The sequence below is a fragment of the Brassica oleracea genome, chromosome C4, assembly GCF_000695525.1.
Source record: "Brassica oleracea var. oleracea cultivar TO1000 chromosome C4, BOL, whole genome shotgun sequence".
Lineage (NCBI taxonomy): Eukaryota > Viridiplantae > Streptophyta > Magnoliopsida > Brassicales > Brassicaceae > Brassica > Brassica oleracea.
Window position 1 is genome coordinate 3,513,840 of NC_027751.1, and position 7,253 is coordinate 3,521,092.

A 7,253-nucleotide genomic window follows, 5' to 3' on the forward strand; every position below is an offset into this window, starting at 1 on the left:
AACATATCATATGCTGGAAAATCACTTATTGTCCACATTAGTACTGTCCGCATTTGAAAGTTTTCTTTACACGAAACATCGTATGTTTCAGCACCTTGAGCCCATAGTTGTTGCAACTCATATATTAGTGGCTGAAGAAACACATCAAGTGATCTCTTAGGATGCTCTGGTCCGGGAACGAGAATCGAGAGAAACAAAAACTCTCGTCGCAAGCACAAGTTTGGGGGGAGGTTGTATGGTGTAAGAATGACGGGCCATAGAGAATATTGTCTTCCACTCTTGCCAAACGGACTGAAACCATCAGTACATAATCCAAGGTAGACATTTCTTCTTTCATACGCAAAGTCGGGATACTTTGATTGGAAATGCTTCCACGCTTTTGCATCTGAAGGATGTCTGATCTCACCATCTGTTGAGTGCTCCGCATGCCATCTCATTGGTTGCGCTGTGCGTTCAGATAGATACAACCTCTGCAACCTTTCCGTCAAAGGTAAATACCACATCCTTTTATATGGCACTGGAACTCTTCAACTCGTATATTTATAATGAGGCTTTCCACAAAATTTGCATGTAACCCGCTGTTCATCCGCCCTCCAATAAATCATGCAGTTGTCGCTGCATACATCTATTACCTGATACGATAAACCAAGACCAGCTACGAGTTTCTGAACCTCGTAGTATGAACCAGGAGCTACATTATCCTCGGGTAGAATACTTTTTACAAAATCAGCAATCGCATCCACACAGTCTTCAGCCAAATTATAATCTGTTTTAATGCCCATCAATCTTGTAGCAGATGATAAAGCTGAATGACCATCTCTGCAACCTTCGTACAATGGTTGCTTTCCAGCATCCAACATATCATAAAATCTCTTAGCTTGTGCATTGGGTAAATCTTCCCCTCTAAAATGATCATTTATCATCTGCTCAGTACCTACACCATAATCTACATCCGTTCTAATTGGTTCTTCTAATCTAACCGCTGGCTGAGGTTCACTAGTACTACCATGTTCATAATCAGTTTCCCCATGATGATACCAAATTTTGTAACTTCGTGTAAACCCACTCAAATATAGATGAGTCCAAACATCCCACTCTTTAATAACCTTTCTATTTTTACAATTAGAGCAAGGACATCTTAACATACTTGTTTTTGCTTCCGGTTGTCGGTGAATTAACCCCATGAATTCGGTTATACCTCGTTGGTATTCTTCCGTAAGCAATCTCGTGTTCGGATCCAAATGAGGTCGATCGATCCAAGAACGAAAATAATTTGAAGAAGACATATTTTTTATGAATCAAATTCGTGTGTAAATAGAGTAAGAGGGATGATGAAGATATGGAGTGAATGAAGAGGAAGATGACTGCTTGTATTTATAGTTTAAATCCTGCCGACAGACCGAAGAAATTCCGACGGAATTCTGACGCCAACGGCTAGTTCGTCGGAATTTCCTCGGAATTTTGTAAAATCCCCCAACGGCTCTCCAACGGCTATAATATTTCCTCGGAATTTCCTCGGAATATTCCGACGGATTGATATTTCCTCGGAATTCCGTCGGTATATTCCGAGGAAACCAAATTTTGTGTTTCCTCTCGGGATATTCCGAGGATTTCATTTTCCGTCGGAATGTCCGTCAGAATACCGTTGTTTTCTTGTAGTGATAGTCCAGCTACACTATCTCAATGTTTAAAAGAAAAAGCTGGCTCCGGACCATAAGGACATTAGGACCAAAGGCCAAATTCCTCCTAGTTACCAAAAAAAAAAGATATAGCTTTCTTTTTTGGTAAGAAATTTTTTGATTAAAAACTGAAAACTAATTGTACTCTTTTTTTTCCTTTTAGGGATAAGGTGGGTAAGTATGCAGAAGCAACTCACTTGCTAAATAAGCAACTACTAGAAGCTATCTCAGAAAGCCTAGGACTGGAGAAAAATTACTTACAAGAACAGAATGAAGAAGGCTCACAAGTCATAGCAGTGAACTGTTATCCATCATGTCCTGAACCTGAAGTCACCTTGGGAATGCCACCACACTCGGACTTTGGCTCGCTGACCATCTTACTTCAGAGTAGCGAGGGACTCCAGATAATGGATTCCAACAAAAACTGGGTATGTGTGCCGTATATCGAAGGAGCTTTGATAGTTCAGCTGGGAGATCAAGTTGAAGTGATGAGCAACGGCATATACAAGAGTGTGATTCATCGTGTAACAGTGAACAAACATGTCAAGATGCTATCGTTTGCAAGTCTTCACAGTCTACCTAGAAGATAAGTCCAGCACCTGAGCTACTCGATGGAGACAATGCAGCAGCCTATGGGGAATTTAGTTTCAACGATTTTTTTAACTACATCTCGAGCATCGACGATTTTCTACAGGAAAGATTCATCGATACACTTAAGAAGAGCAGCTCCTGAAGATTATGTCAAAGAATTCAAGCTTACTATATAGTTTACATGAATTTTGTAGTCCATAGGTGCATCACTGTTGTATCTACTCTATGCAAAATCATCAAAGTTATCATACAACAACAATTGAGTGTTTTTATCTGCATGTAAAAATATATAATCCGTTGTTTAATATATCACATAAAATCATAATGAAAGTTCATACTATGTGATTTCTTCTCCTCTCAAAGAAGATGGTGCTAATCTTAAAAAAAATATTGTTCATATCAAAGCATTCATAAGTAGAAATTAAGTAACAATTTAATCTATAATGATTCTGTTGGTGTAGCCAGACATATGTTCGATGAACTCGTTTGAAAGAGTCAAGAAACACCTGTGGTAAGAGTATATCTGTTTCTTGTTTCTTGCTGCTATACTGGATCTCAATTGTTCTCACAAACTATGTATCCCTACAAGTCCTAAGGAGTCCAATTATAAACAACAGTAGATTGCTGATTATCAACCAAAGTGTATCGGATTTGTCTATATGGTAGAAAAGCAGATCGCACAATATAATGATCTTCAGATACTTGCAGAAAATTAACATGGATGGTACAGTTTCCTCCGCCGACTAGTTAACTTTTTTTTTTTTGAACTGATTCTTCGTATTTAAATGCGTGAGAAAAGAAAAAATACAAGTCTATGGCTTAAGTTGTTCTAGAGCCCAACCCAGTTACAGTAGAAACCCTTTATCAAAACACATTAGGTAACCAACCCAATGACATAACACCCATTAAAAATGGCCCAAGTCAGGTGAATCGACAACTTTGAATTCATCGACAGTTTGCGGAGAAGAAGGCGAAGGCGACGGTGTATAATGATCTCAATTTCTCTCTTGTCCAAATCCAAATTAGCGAGCACTAAGACAACCACTGCTGCATCATCACCGATGAAACTGAACGGTTAGTGTCTCTGAAACTTAGAACCTTATCTCTCAGTTGTCTGTCAATAAGACGAGCCATTGCATCGACTGATCTAAAAATATTGCGGTGCAGTCTCGCATTTCGTTCAGACCATAACCAATAGATGCATCCTTGCCAACACAGAAGAGTGAGCATTCCTTTTGGTGATCTCCTACTCTGGCCCTGAAGCTGAGCCATTACCCCATCCCAAGAACGGTTAGGTGATAAACCACATCGAAGTGCCAGAGATCCCCACATCCCCATGAAAAGTTACATTCAAAGAAAAGGTGATTCCTACTTTCAGACGCCGAATTACAAAGAAGACAGAGCGGAGAGGATTGAAGGCCCCATCCGATGATTCTGTCTCTTGTTGGGCAACGGTTTAGCACGAACAGCCAAGACAAGAAGCTATGGCGAGGGATTCCACCTTTATTCCAGACAGTTTGTGTCCAAGGAACAATAGGTCCTTGTTCTCGAAGGTTATGATATACTGTCCCAATTGAGTAACTATGATTCAACCTCCCATCTATTACCCATTCGTATGAGTCTTGCCCTTCGGTGAAGGTAATAGTAGTTAAGTAAGTATGCAATTGAACCTGTTCTTCCGATCTTGCAGGAGGGAGTCGCCACGAGTTGTTATGGTAAAGGGACGCTAGAGTTGCCGTCTCTGGAATCCCCATGGAAGTGTTTGCACCAAGTTGGAGGAAGGATCTCATGTTGCCAAACAGGGACCAGTTATCTGACCAGAAGCGGCAGGAGAGACCATTGGAGACTCTAAGGTAAATCCAATTATAGATAAGAGGACTTAGTTTTAGTAGCTTGTTGACTTGCCATGAGAACTGCCTGTTAGGGACAGTTGTCCATAGGTTACTAAGGTCACCATGTAGAACTTCCTCCTTGAACCATGCAACTCAAATAGAACCAGACTGAAAGAACAGGAGCCAAATTAGTCTTAAGCAGCACGACTTATTCCACAGTAACAGATCGTGCAACCCAAATAGAACCAGACTGAAAGAACATGAGCCAAATTAGTCTTAAGCAGCACGACTTATTCCACAGTAACAGATCATTTATCCCTAGCCCACCCTCATTTTTTGGTCTAGTAACAACATTCCAAGAAACTCTAGCAGTGTGAGACTCTTCAATATTTCCTTTCCACAGAAACACTCCACAAAGTGAGTTAATCCGCTTTACACAAGCCTTAGGAAGAATGAATGTAGAGCACCAAAATGTTGTTATTCCGGAAATGACAGTTTTAATGAGTAGCAGTCGACCAGCAAACGAGAGTGCCTTTGAACTCCATGAGGAGAACTTGTTCTTGATCTGTTGTAAAAGTCCTTCACAATTTAACAATGACAGTTTTTTTTGTGCAGAGAGGAACTCCAAGGTAGCGAACCGGAAGCGATCCCATGGCCATTCCCGTAGAAAATTGAATGAGGTCAGTTTCTGCAGCTGAAAGGCCTGATGCGAAGAATGAAGTTTTATGCACACTCACTGATAAGCCAGACCGAGACTCAAACTCACGTAGGACCTGAAGCACTGCCTGAACAGACTCGAGGGAGCCATCCATGAAGATCAAGAGGTCGTCGGCAAAACAGAGATGCGTGAGACGTGAATTGGGGCAGTTGTGGTGGTAGTTGAAATGCATTTCCTGAGCTGCCCTGTTCAACATGAGGGAGAGGTTGTTTAGTGCAATGACGAATAGATATGGTGACAAGGGATCGCCCTGGCGAAGACCACGTGTACCCTTGAAGAAACCATTTACCGAACCGTTGTATCCCACAGTGAAGCTAGTTGTACATATGCATGTTCGAAGCCATGAGATAAATTCACTTGGGAGCTGAAGGCCGTTGAGACAGGAGAAGAGAAAATCCCAAGATAAGGTATCAACAGCCTTTGCTATATCAACTTTGAGTGTTATTCTTTTTGTACCGTTTCGCTTATGATACCCATTCACAAGTTCCCCAGCAAGAGATGTGTTTTCCACTAACAACCTTCCTCTAACAAATGCTGTCTGGTTAGGGACAATGAGTGGCGTCAGTATTGGCTTCAGACGTTTCACCAGCAAACGGGAGACAACTTTGTAGACTGTATTAAGGCAAGATATAGGGCGAAAGTCAGTGATCAATGAAGCTCCATTGTGCTTTGGGACCAGCGAGAGGATGGTGCTGTTTGTGGTTGCAGGCATAAAGGAAGATAAGAAGAAGTGTTGAATGGAGCCTGTAACTTCAGCACCCACAATCGACCATGCAGACTTGTAGAAACCAGATGTAAGGCCATCAGGACCCGGCGCCTTGTTAGAATTGAGCTTATGCATGACCCTGGTGATCTCCTCGACCGTAGGAATAGTAGTCATTTGGACACACTGGTTCTGATCACAACGAAAAAGAGATAGAGATTGAAACCACTGTACTGTAGAGACCATGTTGACGCGCATGGGGGGCATGGGGCCGAGGATATTAGAGAAGTGACGAACTGCGTGAGAGCTCATGTCCAATGGATCAGTGAGGATAATGCCAGAGATAAGTACAAACGATCGGATGGTGTTGTAGTTCAGGCGTGTCTGCACAATTCAGAAAAAGTAACAAGTATTATGATCCCCTTCTTTAAGCCAATTGATCCTTGATCTTTGTTTGAAGTAAGGAAAAAGTAAGAAGTATTCTGATCCCCTTCTTTAAGCCAATTGATCCTTGATCTTTGTTTGAAGTAACACTCCTCTATCAGTCTTAGGAAATTCCAGCACTCAAGTGCTTGCTTTTCAAGTTCGAATGTCTGCGTTGAGGGGGCCTGCATAACCTGTACCTGCACATCTTGTAAAACACGGTTAGCCTCACTCACTCTTATTTGAATTTATAGAAATTATCTTTATTCAGTGTTTTAAGATCACTCTTTATTTGTTTCTATGAGAGAAATTATCTTTATTCAGTGTTTTAAGATCACTCTTTATTTGTTTCTGTTTCCAAGCAAGAGCTGTGAGGTTCCAGGCAGTGCTTCCGGCTTGTGTCCATGCATCGAGTACCACTTGGTGAAAACCGGGATGTTTGGATAGATAGTTATAGAACTTAAAGGGGCGGGTACCACATGATGGGATTTTATAGGCTAGGTTGAGGAGACAGGGAGAATGATCTGAGGTTTGGGAAGGGAGGAAGAAGGCTGAACAGTTTGGGAAAAGGTTGAGGATATGGTTATTGATAAGGAGGCGGTCAAGTTTTTTAGCTATTGGGTTCACAGGGCAACGGTTTGTCCAAGAGAAGAAGGAGCCTTGATAGCGAAGATCGAAGAGCCCCATTTGAGTTAGGCAGTCCCTGAATTGGATCATATCTGGCGTCAAAGAATTTACCGCAGATACAGAGTGCTCAGCAGGGTGGATTATCTGGTTAAAGTCTCCACCTAGCATCCATGGGGAAGAGTGGAGAGAGAGATTCTGATAAGTATTTAACAGTTCCACCCACAGGTCAGTGCGCTCTGAACTTTCATTCGAAGCATAAATTGCTGTGTAGGTGAACACTGCTGAGCCTGGAATTTTGACTTCACAAGTTAATGTTTGTCTTGACTCTTGCAGGGTGCGAACATAGATGTTGTCTTTCCATATTACTATGATCCTACCATCTTCATCCGACAGGTGATTAGAGGTGAAGTTCCAACCTCTACAGAGTTTTCCCATAAGGTGGTTAAGGTTATGGGTTTTGATATGAGTTTCTAATAAAGTACCAAAAGAGGGTTGATGACTAGATAACCATTGACAAAAAGGTGAATGTTTTACCGGATCATTTAAACCACGGACATTCCAAAAAAAGGTTTTAGTATCCATAGGGGTTAGTCTATGTTCTCCTCCGGAAGGAGAGAACCATGAGGTGACAAAAGAGAAAAGGGATTAGAGGAGTTTAAAATAGGTGGAAGGAGGGGGAC

The 7,253-nt window shown here is 41.5% G+C and overlaps 1 long non-coding RNA gene and 1 pseudogene across 1 annotated transcript; both read left to right on the plus strand.

The window, feature by feature from the left end:
• Positions 1 to 2,412, plus strand: part of LOC106337726 — a 5,822-nt pseudogene extending 3,410 nt beyond the window's left edge.
• A 3,962-nt stretch (positions 2,413 to 6,374) lies between these two features.
• On the plus strand, positions 6,375 to 7,253 carry LOC106337727. Its single transcript, XR_001269132.1, has 2 exons — positions 6,375 to 6,798; positions 6,907 to 7,253. It is a non-coding gene; the product is annotated as an uncharacterized LOC106337727 (long non-coding RNA).